This window comes from Neofelis nebulosa, chromosome 14, assembly GCF_028018385.1.
Source record: "Neofelis nebulosa isolate mNeoNeb1 chromosome 14, mNeoNeb1.pri, whole genome shotgun sequence".
NCBI lineage: Eukaryota > Metazoa > Chordata > Mammalia > Carnivora > Felidae > Neofelis > Neofelis nebulosa.
The window spans coordinates 15,891,026-15,913,264 of NC_080795.1; the positions used below are offsets into that span (position 1 = coordinate 15,891,026).

The window sequence follows — 22,239 nt, forward strand, 5'->3', positions numbered from 1 at the left end:
ATTTAAAAACACATTTCTTTTAAAAAGCCTAAAATTTTTGCTTCTAGCATCATGGCATATTAGATGCTCTGAGAGATACTCCTTTGGCAGAAAGAATATATTCTGGATAGGACACCATTTTTTTGCATTGCTTTTCTTGCAGGAAGTATGTGAAGACTCCAAGGAACACTATTCTCTCCTTCCTCCCAAAATAATCACCTGTCAGCTAGTGGGTTAGGGTTTCCCCTGTGTGTACATATTAATATCACCACCGTTTTGTGGATACTAAGATGTGGTTCAATGTCAACATGGAAAAACTAAGCCTGGGATCCTGTGCTAGTGAAGACCAAGGAGAAAGGCTGAAAGAAAAAGTCTTCTGTGGAGGAGAACTATTCTAATTTAGATGCCTATGACTCATACAGGTTAAAATTAAGCAATGAGTGTATGAATTTTTAAAAATCACCAAGCATTTAAGAATGCAAACCACTGTATGTAAAAGTCAGAAGAAGTTGTAAACAACAGAATTGGCTATCCAAGAAACTGCAGATACAGGGTATAGAATATGATAGCATATATGAAAATAATTTTTTAACTGCTTAAAGAAATAAAATGCACATGGGGCACCTGGGTGGCTTAGTCAGTTAAGCATCTGACTCTTGATTTTGGCTCAGGTCATGATCTCACAGTTCATGAGATCAACCCCATGTTGGGCTCTGTGCTGACAGCATGAAGCCAAGCCTGCTTGGGATTCTGTCTCTCCTTCTCTCTCTGCCCTCTCCTGCTCTCTCTCTCTCTCTCTCTCTCTCTCTCAAAATAAATTAAATAGGTGTTTAAAAATATATTTAAAAAAAATAAAATGCACAATAATGAATATGAGCAAATAACAAGAAACTATCCAAATGAACAGGCAGATTTGAAAAATAATGCAATATATATATATATATATATATATATATATATATATATATATCAGGCACTGCTATACATAAAATAAGAGCAATCTGATAAAAATATCCATAAAGTAGCACAGTGAGATAATAAAATATAAAATATTAGGAGGATAAGAAATATGAAGGGTAAAATGAGGATATAACTGATCAGAGACACAAGAGGAAATAATGGGAGAATAGAAGGTAAGGCAATATTTGAAAAAATAATGGCTAGAAAGTTTTCCAAAACTAGTGCGAATATGGATTCATCGATCCAGGAAGTGTAGAGTATCTCAAGCAAAATAAATAAAAATAAATTCATATCTATAGAGTGAAACTACAGAGCACCAAAGATCTTTAAGGGAACATGAGATAAAATACATATTGTCTACAAAGAAAGGAAAATTCAAACGACAGAGATTTCTCAGCAGTAACAATAGAAGCCAGTGAAAAACAGAATATCTTAAAAGATGTTGAAAAAAGTAGCTTAGCCTGATTGAGCTGCTACAACAAAATACCATAGATTGAGTGGCTCTAATTAACAGACATTTTATTTCTTACAATTACAAAGGCTGGGAAATCTGAGATTAGATAGTTGAGCCAGCATAGTTGAGTTCTGGTGAGAATCCCTTTCCTTGCTTATAGATGCTGCCTTCTTGCTGTGTCCTCACGTGGCAAAGAGAAAGCTCTGGTACTTCTTCTTATAAGAGCACTAATACCATCATGTGGGCTCCATCTTTATGGCCTCAGCTAAACCTAATTATCTCCCAAAGTCCCCACCTCCTAATACTATCTCATATTGGGGGCTAAGACTACAATACATGAATTTGGGGGTGGGGGGAGACACAAACATTCAGTCCAGGCTGACAACAAATATCAACCTTGAATTGTTTACCCAGTTAAATTCTTTAATTAAGATAAAATAAATACACTCAGAAGGCAAAGAAAAACTGGGAGTTTACCACCAAGAAATTTATACCACAAGAATTTAAGTATTTTGAAAGAGGCAAATGATTTCAGAAGAATATTTTAAGATTAAAGAAGAATGATAACACATAAAATTACAAACATATGAAAACCTAAACAAATATTTATGTAAAAGAATATTCCTAAGTTAGAAGACTGAAAAAGAGCAAAACTAAAATTCTAGGTACCAATTACATTTAATTTGGAGAGGATGATCAAATTTAAATTGTTGTAAAGGCTTGATGTTAAAACTGTGGTCTGGGGGCGCCTGGGTGGCGCAGTTGGTTAAGCATCCGACTTCAGCCAGGTCACGATCTCGCGGTCTGTGAGTTCGAGCCCCGCGTCGGGCTCTGGGCTGATGGCTCGGAGCCTGGAGCCTGTTTCCAATTCTGTGTCTCCCTCTCTCTGCCCCTCCCCCGTTCATGCTCTGTCTCTCTCTGTCCCAAAAATAAATAAAAAACGTTGAAAAAAAAAAATTTAAAACTGTGGTCTGCTGATCACCAGCATCAGCATCACCTATAACTTAGTGTGAAATTCAGACTCTCAGGCCACTTTAACAAGAGTCCCAGGTAATTACGTGCATGCTCAAGTTTAAGAACTGTCTAAAGTTCTACAATTGTTTTTAGATAGGATTAAAAATGTAAATTTAGTTTAGTTGATACGTGATAAAATGTCAAGGGTAATCACCTAAAAATAATAAAATAAAATAAAATAAAATAAAATAAAATAAAATAAAATAAACAAAAAGAAATTTTAAAAGTACTGAACCCTAGGTCCCACTCCAGAGATTATGATTTAATTGTCAATGGTATGGGACTAAGATCATGATTTTCTAAAGCCTCCTGAGATACCTGTGATGTATAGTCAAAGTTGAGACCCACTGCACCAAGTAATTAAGCTAACAGAAATATTTTCTTATTATCTGAAACTTGATGGGGCTAAATATAAAATAAATACTCTTCAATATGTCCTAAAGAAAACAAAGTATACCCAACTAAATAGCAAACACATATGCTTAAGAAGGAGCTTTTCTGTTTTGAGTAATACCTTTTCTTTTCATAATGGAAAAAGAACTTCTGTCCCAAAGAGAAGAAAGGGAATTATGGAAGGTTAGTATCACCGCAATAAAATAGAACAGCTTTTTGGATATTCAGAGATCTGGTGTTTTGGAGCTTAACAGCACCTTATAGATGAATGATACAGTTTTCTGAATCTGACTATGTCCTTACTTTTACCAGTATATTGTACATTTTCATAATTTTTATGTTAATGTCTTTCCACTTTGGCCTGAAGAGCTCCTGTCAGCATTTCATTTAAGGTAGGCTTAGTGGTCACGACTTCCTTCAGCTTTCATTTTTGGGAAAATCTTTATCTTGCCTTTATTTCTGAAGGACAGCTGTACTGAGTAAAATATTCTGGATGGCATTTTTTTTTTCTTTCAGCACTTTGACTATATCATCCACTCTCTCTTAATCTGCAAAATTTGTGCTGAGAAATCTGTTGATAGCCTTATGGAGGTTCCCTTGTATAAGAGAAATGTTTTTCTCTTGCTGCTTTTAAAATTCTCTTTGAATTTCAACAGTTTCACTATGAAGTCTCTTGAAGAACATTGAAATTACAGAATGACCTACTAGTTTCATGAACTTGGTTGTTCTTTCCAGGTTTGGGGAGTTCTCAGCCTTTTTTTTTTTTTTTAGTTTTTATTTATTTTGAGAGAGAGAGCAGGGGAGGGGCACAAAGAGAGGAGAGAATCCCAAGCAGGCTCCACTCTGGCAGTTGGATGCCCAATTGACTGAGCGCCCACCCACCCAGGGACCCCTCCACCATTATTTCTTTAAGCAAGCTCTCTGGCCCTTTCTTCCTCTGTCCTCTTTCTGGGACTCCAACAATGTATAGATTGTTTCTTTTAATGGTGTCTCACAACTCCCATAGGCTTTCTTCATTTGTTTTTATTCTTTTTCTTTTTGCTCCTCTGACTGGATTTTATCTTTTTAATGTTTATTTGTTTTTGAGAGAGAGAGATCATGAGAAGGGAAGGGGCAGAGAGAGAGGAAGACAGAACCCAAAGCGAGCTCCAGGCTCTGCACTGTCTGCACAAAGCCCAACGCGGGGCTTTAGCTCACCAACTGTGAGATCACAACCTGAGCCAAAGTTGGACACTCAATCGACTGAGCCACCCAGGCACCCCTCTGACTGGATAATTTTAAATGATCTGTTTTCAAGCTCACTACTTCTTCTTCTGTTTGGTCTAGTCTGATAATAAAACTCTCTACTGAAATCTTTCATTCAGTCATTGTATTCTTGAGCTCCAAAATTTCAGTTTAGGCCTTTTTTTTTTTAGGTCTTTTTTTTTATGTTCTCTTTCTCTTGATTAAACTTCTCACTTTGTTCTTGTATTGTTTTCCTGATTTCATTAAATTGTTTACCTGTGCTACAAGACTATCTCTCTGAGCACCTTTAGAACAATTATTTTTAATTCTTTGTCAGACCATTCATGCCATTTCTTTGGATTAGTTACTTGAAGTTCACTATGTTCCTTTGGTAGTGTCATGTTTTCCTGATTCCGTATTATTCCTGTAGATTTGTGTAGGTGTCTACACATTTGAGGAAGCAGTCACCTCTTCGAGATTTTATGGACTAATTTTGGTAAGGAAATATGTTCACCTGTAGGTGGGGGCATGCTGGAGCATGCTGTTATCCTGGGTCTAGTGGTAGAGCACCAAATGCAGGGATTTGTGGCATCTCCAGGTGCAGAGTCATGTGATTCTTCATTGGCTCAGGACACTGGGGCCCACAACATTGACAACTATGTGGACTTTGGCAAGCCCTACGGGAGGTGGCAGTGGCTTAAGGACTTTTGGGGTTTTCAGTGGCACCTCCAGATCCACTGGATAGCACAAGGGTAGGCAGCAGTGGTGGCCAGAGCCAGTGATGTGCACACACTTAACTACAAAGACCAGCTGCAGGTGCCTGTGTAGTGGCAGGAGCTGGATGCAGACATGCACACAGTGGTGGGAGTTAAGGTCAGCAGCAAGGGCCAGGGCCAACTTCAGGCACCCTGGCAGCTGCAGGGGCCCTGGCGGTAAGTGTGCACTCCTGTGGCTGCAAAGTCTCACCCTGGACATGTGCCCAGCACTGGAGGCCAGTGACAGGAGTTGGACCAGCAGGGTATGGGGGCATAGCTGAAGAGGCTAGCTCAGGTGAGCCCATTAATTCAGGCCAGTGACAGGACACGGAGTTGGATCTGGGCTCACAAGCTGCTATGGGACCCTGGCTGTTGACAGGCACTCCTGTGATCTCCCCACTAGCATGTACACAGCACTGAAGTCCAGTGACAGGGGTGGGCCAGGGGCATACAGGTGCACAGCTGGGAGGGCTAGCTAAAGGTGAGCCCAGTAGTACAGGCCAGTAACTGGAGATAGGGCCAAATTTTGGCCTACAAGCAACTATGGGGGCCTTGGCTGTTGCCACAAACTTCTGTGGCACGTGTCCCCAAAGGCACGTACGTGGTAAGAACGGCCATGGCAAGTCAGGCTGGCAACGTGCAAGTGTACAGTCTAGCCTTAAGCATGCACATGGCAGAAGTCAGCATGTTGCACTCACATAGCCACAGAGGCCTGAGGTGGCTGCCAGTGTGCATCTCAGACTCCAGTTGGGGCCAGAGGGATGAGGCAGTGGTGAAGGAATCAGGCAGCTGGTATTGGTGAAGAATACATGTGGGGCAAAAACCTGCGAAATTTGGTGGGGGTCTGTGGCGCCTTATGAGCCACTGGTTTCTTCAGTGGTGGAACTGCTGGGATCCTCTTCAGAGCAAGTCATGGGGAACCATGGTCACTCCCACTGCATGGCGGACTGGTAGCCCCTGATCTTCCTTGTTCCTAGCCATCTCTATATGTCTTGGCTTTGCCAGTTTCTGGGTGGGGTAAAACCAAAGCAGGTCTTTTATGTGATGCCCCAAAAGGCTGGGGAAGCTGGTTGCTCACCATACTCTCCCTTTTCTGGCAAGGGGAACGCTTTCTAGCTGGTTAAGTTCCCTCTTGGTGTTAAGTTGGTCAATGGGATGATGCCAGCAAAATACACCTGTTCTTCCTTCTCTTTTTGTGCAGTTATTCTCAGGTGTTTTATTCCATTATCTTATGGAAGTTTCTCTCTTTTTTAAATGATTTTATTTATTTATTTTGAGAGAGAGAGCACAAGCGGGGCAGGGGCAGAAAGAGAGAATCCCAAGCAGGCCCTATGCTGTCAGAGCAGAGATGACGTGGGGCTCAAACCTATGAACCATGAGATCTGACCTGAGCTGAAATGAAGAGTCGGACACTTAACTGACTGAGCCACCCAGGTACCACCTGCTGAAGTTTCTTATGTAGACACCCGAGCTCACCCAGAGCTGTTTTTGATTGTGGATAGCTGTCCAATTGTTGATCTTTGTAGTAGGGATGGAAGCTACTTCACCATCTTGGTAATATCACTCTAAATATTTCTAAATATAGTCACTGTTGATAAGGAGTTCTCTGGGCAAACTTTCATTATTAAATGGTTGTTCATAATATTCTCTAGAGCAGCACTGTCCAATAGAATTTTCCACAAAGGGAAATCCACTAGCCACATGTGTCTTCTGAGCACTTGAGAAGTGTTTAGTGCGGTTGAGGCACTGAGTTTTTAATTTTATTTAATTTTAATACACTTAAACTTAAATAGCCACAAGTGGCTACCAAATTGTTCAGCGCACTGTGGGGAATAAGCTTAGAAATTTCCTGAGCTTACACCAATGGGTTAACAAGGCATGAAGAATTACAAAGCTATAGGATGCTCACACCCAAGTTTGGGTAAGCAAGATTAGGTAAATAAGTATAGAGAAGGTGGGGCAGAAGCCCCAGGATAGAGAGGGTGGGGCAAAGCCCCCAATAAAGGACATAGGTATATGAAATAAACAAGATTAGGTATTCAGGGCAGAAGCACCCCCCAATTTAGTACTGTAGCAGAAAACTGCTTTCACAGGAGGGAAGGACCAAGTTAGGTAAACAGGTAAATTGGACTGCAGACCACTGAGCTAGCTGCAGGTGAAGCTGCGCAGAGTGGAACTGATTAACAAAAGAAAAGGTGCCTTGTTAACCCTGAGGTTACTTGCTCTATCTGTCTCAGCCCCTAGGCTAGCTAAGATAAACAAAGGTGGTGCCTCTTGCCTGATGTAAACAACTTCCACCTGGCTGCCCTGTGCCAAGATTTTGTTTTATATTAGCCCAAACCCCTAACCCCGAATATCTTCAAGACCCCCTTTCCCTCACGTCCATAAATTAATGTCCACAGATTTATTGTCTCTTTGTGTACGTCCACCAGTATGTTTGTAAGCCTTCTGATCCTAATAAAAACAGGGTAAGGACCCTTATTCGGGGCTCTTGTCTTTTCCCGGACATTAGCCATCTCTCACATTTGAATCCTGCATCCCGCTTTCTTGCTAGACAAGAAAGAACTTTAGGCATATAGTCTATGACAGTACACCTTGCTACTCAAGGTGCGGTCTCAAAGCCCAGCAGTTTCTATCACCTGGGAGCTTGTTAGAAGCTTGGACCCCACACCAACTGAATTTGGAAGGTACATTCTGATATGATCGCTGTGATAATTCATATATATACTGAGGTTGATAAGCCCTGTTTTGGAGATTTTGTTCCTTAAAAGAGGCTATATTAATTGGCTGGAGTTTTGGTTGCTTGTTTTGTTTTGTTTTAGTGTTTTCTCATTCTGAAAGAATAAATCAAATGACTGTCTTGGCCTGAATCCAAGGAGTATAAGACCTTAAACACACAATGTCTTTGTGTCCCAGTTTCCATACATCTCATATACAAATCTCAGTTCCATAGCAACCTATGTCACAAGATTGTGCATGGGATTTTTTTTTAGCACCATGCAATTATAAAGTATAATTTGCAATAGGAAATAAGCAACATTTGAACTAGATAATGTTACCTCTGGAAGGGCCCATGCTAATAACATTTAATAATAAGAAAAGTCAGGCCTTCAAAATTCATTTTACTTGATTTCATCCTTCCTGGCATCTCATCTTGTCTCATGCCCCCAACCCCACCTCTGCTCCTTCAAATGCCCCTTTACATTTAGACCGACACATGGACAACATACAGACAGCCACAGATCAACGACTTGCTTGTAATTGGCTGTTCAGGGCCAGTGTCTGTGACATTGCATGTGTTCTCCTTGACCAGAATTCTCTTTCCTGCCCCCAACTGGCAAAATTCAACTCATCTTTCATGATGCTGGTCATGTTATTTCTCTGCCCCTGAGGAAAGTGAATGAATCACTGCCTCTTCTACACCTTCATGGTAACCTGTATCTGCTGCCATATGGCACATATCACACAATGTCGCAAGGGTTTATCTGTCTGTCTCTCCCCCTCACTATGCTATTAGCTCCTTGAAGAAAGAGAAACTACATCTAATTCATCTTTATAACCCTTGTGACCAGCACAATATTGGCACATAGCTGGAGTTCAATGAATATACAATAAAATAAAAAGAATGGATGTTTCTCCAAGGTCACATGGCTTTGGTCAGAACTGGAACTAGAACCTAGATTTTTCCAATTCCCATCTAGGCCAATGCTATTTCTACTACAGCCTGTTTTAGCACAAATAGCAATCTTGGAACATTTGGGGAAACAACTGTGAGAAAGAGAATGCCATCTTCCAAAGTGACACAGGTCAAAAGGGAAACAAAGCAATGCCACTTTAAAATTCATCCAATTTATCAGAGGCTTCCTGAGAGATTGTGCGTCACTTACATACTTGGTGAAATTAAGTCATGAAAATCCAAAAACGGGATCAGGAAAACAACAAAACCAGAAAATTTGTATTTAGAAATACCAATTTATGTCCATTGGGCTTTGTGAAAAGATGACAGGCAGTTCTAGGTAGTGAGGAAAGTACAAGTTTCATCTGCTGTTCTTTTTTTTTTTTTCTTAATGTTTTTATTTACTTTTGAGAGAAAGAGAGAGAGAGAGAATGCCAGCAGGGGAGGGGCAGGGAGAAAGGGAGACACAGAATCCAAAGCAGGCTCCAGGCTCTGAGCTGTCAACACAGAGCCTGATGTGGGGCTCGAACTCATGAACCATGAGATCATGACCTGAGCTGAAGTTAGATGCTTAACCAAGTGAGCCACCCAGGTGCCCCTTTCATCTGCTGTTCTGACTGTTAGTGTGTTAACTGGTTACACTTAAAGGTTATCTGGGTAAATGGCCCAATAGTAATGAAAAATGAGCATGTGAGTAAGACTGGACGAGGGAGAAGAGGAAACAAGCAAAGATGGAGGGAGGGAATGTATGCAAGTGGTAAGAAAAGGCAGAGGGACAGAAGGAAGGAGTTTGGATGAATAGCTAAAGATTTTAAAACTAAATTAATGGCAAAACTGATTTCATATACACATATTAACAAAGGGAAGTTATCCCCCCACCTTTCTTTCATCAACTATGAAGGGTTCTCTTCCTTCTATTCTTATTTCCTTTTACTTAAGAATAGGTGAAGAGGCACCTGAGGTGGCTCAGTCAGTTAAGTGTCCGACTTCAGCTCAGGTCATCATCTCACAGTTTGTGAGTTCAAACCCCGCAGCAAGCTCTGCTGCCAGCACAGAGCCCGCTTAGATCCTCTGTCTCCCTGTCTCTGCCCTTCCCTCACTTGCATGCTCTCTCTCTCTCTCTCTCTCTCTCGCTCTCTCTCAAAAATAAACATTTTAAAAAATAAAAAGAATAAGTGAAGATAATGAGGTAATCACACATTCTAAAATATTTCTAAACTCTATTCCAGTTTTCAATTGCTACTGTATCAAATTACTACAAACCTAACCGCTTAGAACAACACAAAGTTATTATCTTATAGTTCTGTAAGTCAGAATTCCAACAATCTCACCTGGATAAAATCAAGGTGTCAACAGCACTATGCCCCTTTCTGGAGGCTCTACCTGAAAGAATCCATTTCCTACTCATTTGGGTTGTTGGCAGAATCCAGTTCCTTGCATTTGCAGGTCTGAGGTCCCCATTTTCTTTCCGGCTGTCAGCTGAGGTCTGTTCCCAGGTTCTAGAAGCTGCCTATATTCCTTGGATCATAGTTCACTTCCCCTATCTTCAAAGCCAACAAGAGTGGGTCAACCCATCTCCCACTTAAATCTCTCCTGCCTGTTTTTCCCATTGCATCTGTCTCCCTTCTGCCTCCCACATCCTTCAGTAAAGGATACTTGTGCTTATACTAGATACACCCAGATCCAGATACTCTAGAATTATCTCTTTGTTTTAAGGTTCATAACCTTAATTCCATCTCAAAGATCCTTCTGACATGTGAGACAACAAGTATTCAAAGGTTCTAGAAATTGGGGCATGCAAATTCTCCCAACCACACCTTCCTTCACTAGACAAATGTGCGTCTGAGAGGGCACTTGGCTCTGCCTGCTGCAAAGACATCAGCTAGGAAACAACTTCAGGCAAGATTAGGGGTGAATTCAACAGTAACTGAATGTACATGCTATCAAAACGTCTCAGGCATTCACTCACGTGGTTATTTAACAAAAATTTATTTAACAACCTCTGTGGCCAAAAATCCTATGGTAAATATAAATAAAAGATGGTCAAGTACTAATCCCTGCCCTGCAGGAGTTGACAGCAAGGTGACAGGCAAGAAAGTCAAGCAACTGCAATGCCATGTGCTAAGCTGTGTGGTGAAGATATGTATGACGGCAGGGATGAGGAAGAAGCCACATGGAGAAGGGGATTCAGAGGAGGTTTCTAGAAGGAAGTTCATCCTGAATAATAGGGGTGGTACATATAAAAGCTGTGAGCTGTCTGGTGTGATAAAGTGTGGGACATATTTGGGGAAGTGATGGGCGATGGGCATGGGAGGAAGGCAGGAGACAGTTCTCCAACATCATGTATGTGCATCATAGAAAGGAGTCTGGATGAGGCAGATGAAGCAATAAGAATCCATTAAAGGAGTTAAATAGACATGTAATCAGATTTTCTTTTTTAAAAGATCATTCATGAAGCAGATAGGGATAGTAAATTTGAAAATAATTTCCAACCCGTTCGCTCAGGGAGAAAGGTATTTATATAGCCATGTAGAACATACATAGGAGCAAGGTATGAAGAGCTGTTAAATGCTACTTCCTCTGTCAGTCTCCATTTGTGAATTCTTTGTGGTAATCATACAGGAACACTGTGAAGGCACATTTTTTTCTCAGGTAAGCTGCTGTGGCCATGTTCCAGGGAGATCTGGAAACTGGCACAGCAGATCTCAAACTACTTCACTACCCACAAACAGAGGATTTCCTTCCCCACACGCTCATCTCTGCTACCTCCAAAGCACTATCTGCCACAGGGCACCTGAGTAGCTCAGTCGGTTAGGTGTCCAACTTTGACTCGGGTCATGATCTCGTGGTTCGTGACTTTAAGCCCCGCATCAGGCTCTGTGATGACAGCTCAGATTCTGCTTTGGATTCTGTGTTTCCCTCTCTCTCTGCACTTCCCCCACTCACACTCTGTCTCTCTCTCAAAAATAAACACTAAAAAATAAAAAATAAAAAAAAAAGCACTACCTTCCCTTCCCCATAGACCTACTCAATTTCCTGAGAAATGACATCACATTTTAAATCCAGCAAAAGGTATTTCTATTCAAAGAAATCTTATACTTCTATAACATATTTTCTGAATATAAAAGTAATATGCTTTATAGTCTAAAATTTGGAAAACTATAAAGAAGTTTGATATAAATCCTTTCATCTTTTTTCTATAAGAAGGAATACTTCTAAAAATGTGATTAGGCTCTAATGCTTTTTTACCTCCTTTTTTTCTTAACATATTAGAATTATTTTATCCTTATATTTCACTCTACAACATTGTTTTAATGTCTGAATAGAAGTTTTCTGTATGAAATCACCATAATTTACCTAACTGCAATTTATTATCTCCTAGAATTTTCTTTCTTCTTTTCTTTTTTTTTGATACTATAATTAATACTATAATAAAACTATTCTAAGCACCTGTGATTTTCTGAACACAAATAGACTCCTTTTGAATTCTTTCTTCTTTCATGTGCATCCAGAATTTAATTTTTTAAAAAACTCATTAAGGTATATCTGGAGCCAACTGTTTGATACTCCCCTCTGAAGAAAAACAAAGGAAAAATGACATGTAAATACTGCCACAATTCTTTTTGGTGAAAGGATAGCCAGGACACAGGCAATGACTGAAATCTGCAGGGAGAGAACATTTTAGAACAAGGGATTAGCAATACAGAGAGGGATACAAATGTTTATTAAGCACCTAACATAGAACAGCCTCTGTTCTAAGCACTGGGGATATAGACATAGTAAGACAGACACAACCTCACCCTGGCAGAGTTCAGTCTAACCAGGTAGAAACACTTAGGGAAATGACACTAGAGAATGATGTTAAACCCAATGCAAAAATTGCACCTATAAATAATTTTTTCAGGGCTACTGATTTTTAAGCCTCATTGTCTACTATTAATCCTCATCCTTCACAAATATTAATCAAAGTTACCTGCACATCTATACTAGTTTCTTTCATTAGGTCTTAGACCCTTATGCATCAGAGAACATTTTGCCTTCGTTAGGACTGTAATATCTTGTCTTGAATTTTGAAAAATGGCTCCTTTCTCTGATAGAAGGTCATTCAGCATCTATTAGCCATACCCTAGTGGTATTTTTAGATCCCGATTTGCAGGATGGGTGTTTGAGGAACACAGAACTCTTAGTCCCCTGTTGGCATCCTCCAGGCAACCACAGTCTTCCATTTGTCTTTTGAAAGATTCCCAAATTCATGTTTCTTAGTGTAAAACATACTGCAAATGAACTAGATAATCTGGTTATCTTTTAAGAGTTAAATGCAATCATCTCTCTCCCTCTTTGCACCACCCTAGGCACTTTTGAACTCAAAAGGCTCCATCTGCAAAGAATATTTGCAAAACAAAGAAGGACAAATGGTGGGGTGGGGGGTGTAAACTTTTTCTGAAGAATGTGCTAAACTCTTTCACTATTTAATAGATAAGAATGAATACTGCTGTTTAACTAGATCCAGCCTCTGAAATATCTAATTAAAACTGATGTGCTTATTTAGTTTCCAATTCATCACAGGTGTGCCCACATTAATGTGAAAATGAGAGTAAATTACCAGCATTTGGCAATCTCACTGAATGTCATTCACATTATTAGCTCAAACCTCAAAATGCATTTTAAAATGTGGTTCACAGGTAGGGCACTGTCTCTCCACACAAACAAAATTCTTCACCGGAGAGTTGATAGAATTTCACTTTAGTGTAAGGAGTTCCCAATGGCAAAAATCCACCTACTCAAAACACTTACCTCTGACCCATAGAAGGTGCACCTCAGAGAAGGTGGTAGCTATGAAGCAAAGCTCCCTCTCTTCCCAGTCATAAATAATCTAGCAAATTTTATGTTATGTGTATTTTATCACAATTTTTAAATGTAATAATATAATAATGGGAACGACTGGGTAGTTTGGCCCAGCTCTCTTCTAGCTTGTCAACCAGAACTTCATATAAAATTCAGTTCATTTAACTTACAGAGGACTTCTTTCCTTGTCGTCCTCATGAAGGATAAGAAAAGGATCATAGCTTCCATACCATCCCAGCAGACGGCGGCCACCTCCCTCCTGCAAGGAGGCCCGGAGACCATCATCCTTTCTCTTTTCACATCTACAAAATGTAAAGTCATCTACCATTGAATTGATTTTTGAAAGGCTCTTTACAACAGTATGCTGAAATGCGTTCTGGAAATGCACTGATCAGAATCTTACTTGACAAAAGGACAACACTCAATGGCACACACAGTGATTCATTTGTATCTCAAAATCGCTTTTATTTCCCACTTTTTCGACAGCTTCTAAATCCACATAGAAGATAATTTATTTCATCATTAAAGCACCCCACTGTTAGAGGCTAATTTATAAGCAGAATAAATTATTTCAGGGGCATAGAACAGAGGCCAAGGAAGCTCCCACTTTAAACATATACACACACATCCATATCCCCTTGGGGGGAAAGCCCTAAATGGAAATTTGGTTGTTTTTTTTATCTCAAAGTTCTGAGCCCTTTGACTGAAAATTCATATTTCTTGGCAAAGAACAAATACATGATATGGTGCTCAATCTCACGAGAAGTCTGGGAAATACAAATTAAATCAACAATGAAGTATCCATATTCAACTACCAGCTTGATAAAAGTTTACAGACCAGGAACACGCTGTGCTAGTGCGGAAGCGGAAAACCCCTTCTCATTCATTGGTGATGGGAGTTTGAACTGCTACAAACTTTTCATAAAAATGATCTAGAAAATTTTATGTTAAGTGTATTTTATCACAATTCTTAAATGTGACAATAATAGCAACAAAATAATTTAGCAGTAGTTATTATAATTAAATATATCCAAACCCATTGGCTCATCTCCACCTCTCCATCTTTGGGGATCTAACAAATATAGAAATCAATACACTAGTGCATAACAACACATGTTTTTAAAAAACCTTAACTGCAGCATTGTATGTGACAGGGTGGTAGGAGGCTAGCCAAATACACTGAGGTATATCTATACTATGGAAAAGTTATGTTGCTCATTAACCTGGAAAAATATCCATGAAATACATAGTTAAGTGAGAAAAATGAGTGCAGATTGTCTTATAAACCACTGTGCTCAGTGGCTCAGAGCACAGACTTTGGAGCTAGACTGAGGGACTTTGCAGCCTACATTTTTAGCAGTTCGACCATACGTAAGGTTCTTAATCTCTTCAAGGCTCAGTATCCTCATGTATAAAATGGATAGAAAAAAATGGGGACGATACCATCCATCTTACAGGGTTTGAGTAAATACTGACTAAAAAAGGATGTAAATCGAGTATACAGAAAGCCACAAAGAAGGCATTCAGTTAATGCTAGTTCCCTTCTCCCTGTGCCTGTAAAGTGAATCAGTTTTAGAGTTCTGCTTGACAGCCCTCACAAAGAGAAAGCCTGGGGACCATCAACAATAACTTGATTCAAAAGAAATGAGTAGTCTTGAGGTTAGAAGCCATGGCTTCAAACCTCTGTTTGGCCACTCAGTGACTGTGCTACCTTCAGTAAGCTTGTGATTGTTTTGAGCCTCATTCCCTACCTCCTAGTGGTTTGTGTGAGAATTAAATCAGATGCATGCATGTGCACATACGTGTGTGTGTACATGTGCACATGCAGGTGCTCCTTGCCCCAGAGGTGGTATTCAAAACGTTAACACCTGGTATTGCACAGATACCACCCCCCCCCCAAATTGGAATGATTCCTGACTGCTGGCATGCCATAGGTGCTCAGTAAGTATGTTTTAATTACTTTCTTTTTGTCATTTATTTTTTAAAAAAATGTTTGAATATTTAACATAAGCCCAGTACTATGCTTTCCTTGATGGGAAAGGATAATTCTGATACTGAACTAAGTAAAAGGTAAATAACTTTTATGAAAAATTGCAATTATTCAAAGTCAGTGCCCCACACCCATCCACAGAAAAATCAAACTGGAACAAAACTCTCAAGTTCTTAATGGCAGCATTATTTTAGCTGTGAAGTTCCTGTCATAAGATGCCACTGCAACACAAACACGGAAATCCGGAAAGAGGGGCTGTATGCTAAGTTCACAGTCAAAGGATGAGGAGGGGAATGCTAGGATGAGCTCACTGAGACTGGCAATGGGAATGACACGCTGGCAGCTGCAGGCTCAGAGAGGCAGCCTCTACAACAAAGAGAGCAAATGGACTCAGGTTTCCACATCCCTTCTTTTCACCGGGCCTCTGTTTCCTCCTCACAGTAAATGAGGGCACCAGGGGGCCACATCACCTGCAAGGGCCCTTCTCTCCAGACACTGAGCTGGTCTGAGTTCCAGTCAAATCTGTCTCAGAGTTCTTTTGAGGGTACGTTTTAAAGGGGTGAGGGCTAAGAACAATGAAATTCAGTGTGAAGTCACAGGAAGAGAGAGTCTGGAGTCTGACAGACCTGGATTTGAACCATTTTCACAATGTTCAAACCATCTCTCTCCAAGGAATTAGAAGTTCTGCAGTCAGAAGGGAAAGTCTGCCACTCCATGTGGGTGTAACAGGGCTCCTAAACTAAGCTAACATTAATGGAATGTGCGGTGGCTGAAAAAGAACCACTACACTCCAAAAAATATTGTTTCACTAAATTGGGAGTGATTTTTTTCTTTATGTACTGAGAAGTCTAGGGCAGTTGCAATGGAATCAAACTCCTGTTATCCTTTTGGCCAGTCACCCTTAGGATGAGTTTGTCACCTCATGGTCACGACATAGCTGCTAGAACTTCAACCAGCATGCATATATTGTGCTGGAAGAAAGGGAGGCAGGGTGATCAACTAGCCCAGTGTGCCTAGAACTATCTGGGCTTTAAGACTGAAATGCCCATGCCTCTAGAACCCTGACAATCCCAGGCAAACCAAGACAGGTGGTCACCCCAAAGAGAGAACAAAAGCTAAAAAAGAAGCTGCCAGCTGGGTCTGTCCTGCCATTTTAAAGATCTTTCCCAAAAGTGCTACTCAAACAACTTCTGCTCATTGGCCAGAACAAGTGCACATGGCCACCTACCTAAAGTGTTTCCTGGTAGGAAAAGAAAAGATGAATATTGAACAGGCAGTCTCTTTCACACCTAGTTAGCCTGGAATGGCACAGTCCATGGAACCCCACATTGTTCCTTAATCCTAAAACTGTGAACCCAAGAGCATTCTTAGAGTTCTGTTGTAAGTACCTGCCATAACAGAGGCAATGATGACTCAAGAATTTAGTAAATCAGACCACAATTTAGTTGAGAATAGCTGGGGTGGGCCATTCCAACTGTAACTGCCTGGAGGCTCCCTGTGGGCTCTAGATCTCATGGCCTCATGTAAAGTGGCCCCAGCAAGGCAGTAGGAGCTGGTTTCCAATGACTCCCCTCCAATGATTGTGCATCTCTGTCTTGCATCTAAGCTCCAGCAAGCAGAAGAAGGAAGAAAGATGCACACTACTACCAGCACTGACAGGGCCCTGATTAGGGATTAAGCTTTCTCCAATCCCATCTCCACCCAACCACAGAGTGTCGTTTTGAAGAATCATTTGTGGTAAATGAAGAGAGAGGAGCTATAAGGGCAAGAAATTGGTAGAAAATAATAGGAAAGAAGTGCTATCGTTTGATGAGGGTAATAACCTTTCTAAACTAGTGTCCTACTGCATTAGATTTTCCATGAAATTATTTAAAACAGCAGGGAATCAAACATCCCCACATTATTAACCTCTAGTGTGTGCTTACTGAAGAAAATCCAAAGGATATTTATGCGTCTCGTGCAGAGGTTGAACCTTAATGTCACAGACTGAAGCAATGAAGCTATGGAATCCTGCCTGCATTGCCTTTTGTCGATAACAGGAACCACAGCTGTATTTCTTGCATTGTGAACATGCAAAATTGTTCTTCAGCCTATTGCGATAAGCAGAATGTCAGTCATTACTTTCTGGCTTTTGGCAGCTTATTACATAAAAGAATAGGTCTTATTTGCAGCTGCTCCTCCCTTTTCAGGGAGCCTTGGTTGGGAGAAACACTAAAAAGTTGATACACAAAGTAGTGTATTTTTTTTTTGAGACTCTTTCCTATGAGGAAACACAATGGCAGGAAAGCTTCACCACCAGACCCGTGATATTGTTATAATAAACCATTACACCACATACACGAATGAGAACATTCAGCCACAGCTCATCATATTACCTGGGAGTAAATCTGTCACAATGTGAGTCACTGGAGAAGTGCTATGGCCAAACATGTTGAATTATAGCTAGGTTTTAGCATTAATTATAATAATTATACTGTAACCACCATTTCATCATAAAAACTAGTTTCATTATGACATTTTATTCTTTGTTCCAGGACTTGCAAAATTCCCAAACTGCAACAGGAGTTTAAAAATAATGTTTGATCAAGGTTACAAAATGTAGGTTTTTACAGATTTATGGTTTTTTAAAACAGCATTCAAATAAATGGTAATTAATATACAGGAAAGCTTGCTAAAACTGATTGGATTCCATACTCCCTATAAGTTAGAAGGATTTAATTTTTGCATTTTTTGAAGAACTATGCATGTATAAATTATAGGTAGTTGTGAATTCCAAAGCTATAAATATACTGGAGGACCCTGGTGGTATCATACTGAACAGCTGTTTGCAGAGAAAAAGTCTCTCCAGTACCCTGAGGAAGGCACAGAATACTGAAATGTTGGCTAAATGTTCAAATTGTTCGAAGAATGAATACCTCTGAAAACAAAAGGAAAATATGAATGATGTCCCTGGGTTCGTGGCTTGGTCTGAGTAAGCTCTGTCAAAAGCCACTTCCAGGCTTTCTTTCCCCACTCTTCCTTTCTCTACCCTTCTCCTTATTTCCTTCCCCTCCTCTCTCCTTTCCCTCCTCCTTCCCCCTTCCTTTTCTTCCAGGCAATTTAGTTCAAAAGCTAATAGCTAGAGCTGAGCAAGGCATGTATCAGCAGAGGGAAAGCAAGGCACAGACCATAGTGGCACTAGGTAATGTATTAGAGCCAAGTCCAGTGAGAATGGCACCCATGAGGAGGAAGGTGGCCCAGCACAGGGTGCTGGAGTCCGACCAAGGTGAGGAGGGTATCCATGTAGATAGCAGTGGCCTAATGCAGAGCATCAGACCCCATGCAGGTAAAAGGAGGTGTGACAATTCAGAACAGACTGTCCAAGCTGGCACAGAGTGTGCCAGGCATCCTGTGGGTCTGGGAGCTGGAGTGGGTTGGGAGGGAATCCTTGAAGGGAAGGGACAGTGAAGGTGCTATGGTGTCCAGGCCTCAGAAGGTGAGGAGGGCACCCACATTAAGTGTTCAGTGCTATAGCGTGTAGTTCTGAGTCCCAGAAGGGTATAGAGAATGTCCTCACGAAGGGGTGGTGGGGCACAAGTGAGGGCAGGAGGGTGCCTGTGAGTGAAGGCTGCACACATAATAGGGTGGAGCCTGAAGGGCCTGATGAAGCCTTCATTCATGGAGGAGAAGGCAGCAGTGGCCTGGCATAGGGTGTCAGAGCCCAAGAGGGAAGGGGTAGCTAGCATGGAAAGGGCATCTGAGGCCAGGTGACTGAGTCCAAGCTAGGTGAGGAGGATGTTTAGGTAGGAGGGTCCCAGAGTGGGGTGTCAATATCTGAGTGGGATGAGAAGAGTGCCCAAATTGGGAAGTAAGCAGCCCAGCAGCAGAGTTAGCACTAAGCAAAAGTTAAGGTTCACAAGAAAGGGTGGCCTAGTACAGCATATCAGAGCCCTCAAGGGAGGGGGGGGGCATTTATAGATAAGATATAGGGGGCTGGGAAATGGTGGTGGTGACCATCATGGAATATCAGAGCCCAAGTAAAGAGAGTGTCCAATACTGGAGTTTCCCGGAGCCAATTATCTGAGCCCAAACGGGGAGGATAGACCCACAAAAGAAAGTCTTAGTGCAGTTTGTCAGAACCTGAGCAGGGTGAAGGGGTGAGGAGGAGAGTCTGTCGAGTGGGGAGGCAACAGTGACAGTGGTAAAGCATAGAATTTTGGAGCCCAAGTGGGATGAGGTGGGTGTACTAGAGAAAGGTAGCCTCATACTGGAATTTGAAACTGAGCTGAATAAGTATGATGCTCATGGAGGGGTTGGGGGACGCCCATAATAGGGAGGCAGGTGGAGCAGGGATTGGAAGGGAGGAGGTGTTGTGGCAGCAGTAATATGAGTTTGGCTACAGAAACAGATTGATCAGTAAGTGAATATGTTAAGGACAATGGGAATCATATTTCTCACTGTCCAAGAAGAAAATTTCAAATATGAAAAGGGAGAAAACAAGAATGAAATGTGACATTAGATTGGAATTTGAAATATTGGTATGAATTCATGGTTTTAAATATATTTAGATAGATCTAGAAATACACATGGATGCAAATGTGTGTGTGAGTGTGTAAATACCTACATGTATTACCTAGCTGATTCCACTGAGAAGGCCTAGAAATGACACCCCAATAACAATGAGCACACCTAGTACCCGATTTTGATTTGTAAACACAATGTTCTAATTTAAAAAAATCAGAACTCCTTGAAGAAATGGCTGATTCCATATCTGGGACAGGGATATTAAAGAATGAGCTGAAACATGTTTGTGTGTCAGAAAGGACATGCCCAAAAAGTGCTAGAGACATGTCAAAGGGAAACAGTGCCAGCTGGGGTTCCTGCTGGTCAAATCTGAGACAATTTGAGTATCAAAACAAACAATGATAGTCATTTTTAAGTCATTCAATAATAACAGGAATCCATGAATCCATATCTGTATAAATAAATAAACAACAAATAAATGTATAAGTAAGAAGTTTAACCAGGTAGGGGAGATATGCCTGACAGATATCACCTTAATCAAGTGATCAAAATGAACATCTATGATGAAATAAATCAAAATTATGTGCCACCAGATAAAATGCAGTAAGAAGAGCACAGCATTACTTCTATGATATTTCCACCAAAGATGTATAGTTTGAGTCTAATCATTAAGGAATAGACAATCCTAAGTTGAAGAATATTTAACAAAATACTTGGACTGTAATTCTCAAAAGTCACATGGATTTGTAAGTCAAGGAAAGGCTGAGGAACTAGTCCAAACTGAAAGAGAATCAAGACACAAAATAACCAAATGTAATGCATGATTTTGGACTGAATTATTTTGCCTACAAAGCTGTTATAGAGCCAAAATGCATGTGCCAAAAGAAAGGCACCTGAAACACATTCTTGGAATTCTTTGAACTGAAATGAACTTGATTTTACTACATCAGAGGAGTCATCATGACAAAAATAAATGGACAAGTTCTGTCCATTTATTTGTTCTAAAATTACTTTTATACCCAGCTATTTGTAACACTTGCTATTAATGACTCTTTAAGATACAACATAGTAGAAAATAACTAACTAGGGGCGCCTGGGTGGCTCAGTTGTTTAAGCGTCCGACTTCGGCTCAGGTCATGATCTCACAGTCTGTGAGTTTGAGCCCCGTGTCGGGCTTTGTGCTGACAGCTCAGAGCCTGGAGCCTGTTTCAGATTCTGTGTCTCCCTCTCTCTCTGACCCTCCCCCGTTCATGCTCTGTCTCTCTCTGTCTCAAAAACAAACATTAAAAAAAAAATTTAATAAAAAAAAAAGAAAATAACTAACTAGACACAAACACACATAATCACCATGCCTGTTATGCATAACTTTTTGTCCTCTGAATAATTCATCTGAATATTAAAAAACTCTCTTACATATTTCACGTGCTATATCACAAAATGTTTTCTAACTTTTTATCTTTAACTCTCCATTTTGAAATAGAGATTTGTAGAAAGTTGCAAAAATAATACAGAATTATCTTATGTAACCTTTACCCCATTTCCCACACTAGTCACATCTTCTATAACTGTAGTATAATATCAAAACCTGAAAATTGACATTGGTAAAATGTGTGTGTAATTCTATGTCATTTTGTCACATGCAAGTTTGTGCAACCACCAACACAGTCAAGATATGAGACAATTCTATCACCACAAAGATCTCACTATGGCTACCCCTTTATAGTCACACACACCCACACCCCAAAAATCCTCCCTAACCCCTGTTATCCTTATTTTTAATTTTATCATTTCAAGAATGTTATATAAATCACATTATAGTGTACGTGATTGGCTTTTTTTTTTTAACTCAGCATAATACCCTTGAGATCTATCTTATTTATTGTCACATGTATCACTAATTCATTATAATAAATCATTATAATTCACATAATAATAACTGAGCAGTAGTTCATGGTATAAATGTACCACAGTTTAACCATTTACCACAATTTTACTGTTTTGGTTGCCTCCAGTTTTGACTATTACAAATAAATCTCCTATGAACATTCATCTATAGAAGGGAGGTAGGGGAAAGAACTCTCCAGTGAAGAAAAAAGTCATTATAAAGAATGTTGTTGGGAAAGTTGGAAAATTTGAATATGGACTGTGGATTAGATGTCGGTATCAATGTGAACTCTCCTAATGTTGATAAGTATACTGTGATTATGTAAGACAAGGTTCTTACTCTCAGAAAATACACACTAAAAGACTTAGGGATGATGAGACACTTTACCTCTTAGTTTCAAATGATTCCAGAAAAATGAGGTAAAATTTAAACAATTCATAAACCTGGATAAAGGTATACAACAGTTCTTAGTACTATCCTTTAAATTTTTAAGTTTGAAACTATATTAAAATTAAAAGTTAACAAAGAAAAGTACTGCCAGAATTGCAATCTGGTTTGCAT

The 22,239-nt window shown here is 40.2% G+C and overlaps 1 long non-coding RNA gene across 1 annotated transcript in view; it reads left to right on the plus strand.

Annotated features, from left to right (window-relative positions):
• The window catches only part of LOC131494966 (uncharacterized), a 38,018-nt gene extending 23,773 nt beyond the window's left edge, over positions 1 to 14,245 (plus strand). The window contains exon 3 of the long non-coding RNA XR_009253687.1: positions 13,503 to 14,245. This is a non-coding gene — a long non-coding RNA (uncharacterized LOC131494966). The remainder of the gene's footprint in view (positions 1 to 13,502) is intronic.
• The last annotated feature ends 7,994 nt before the right edge of the window (positions 14,246 to 22,239 follow it).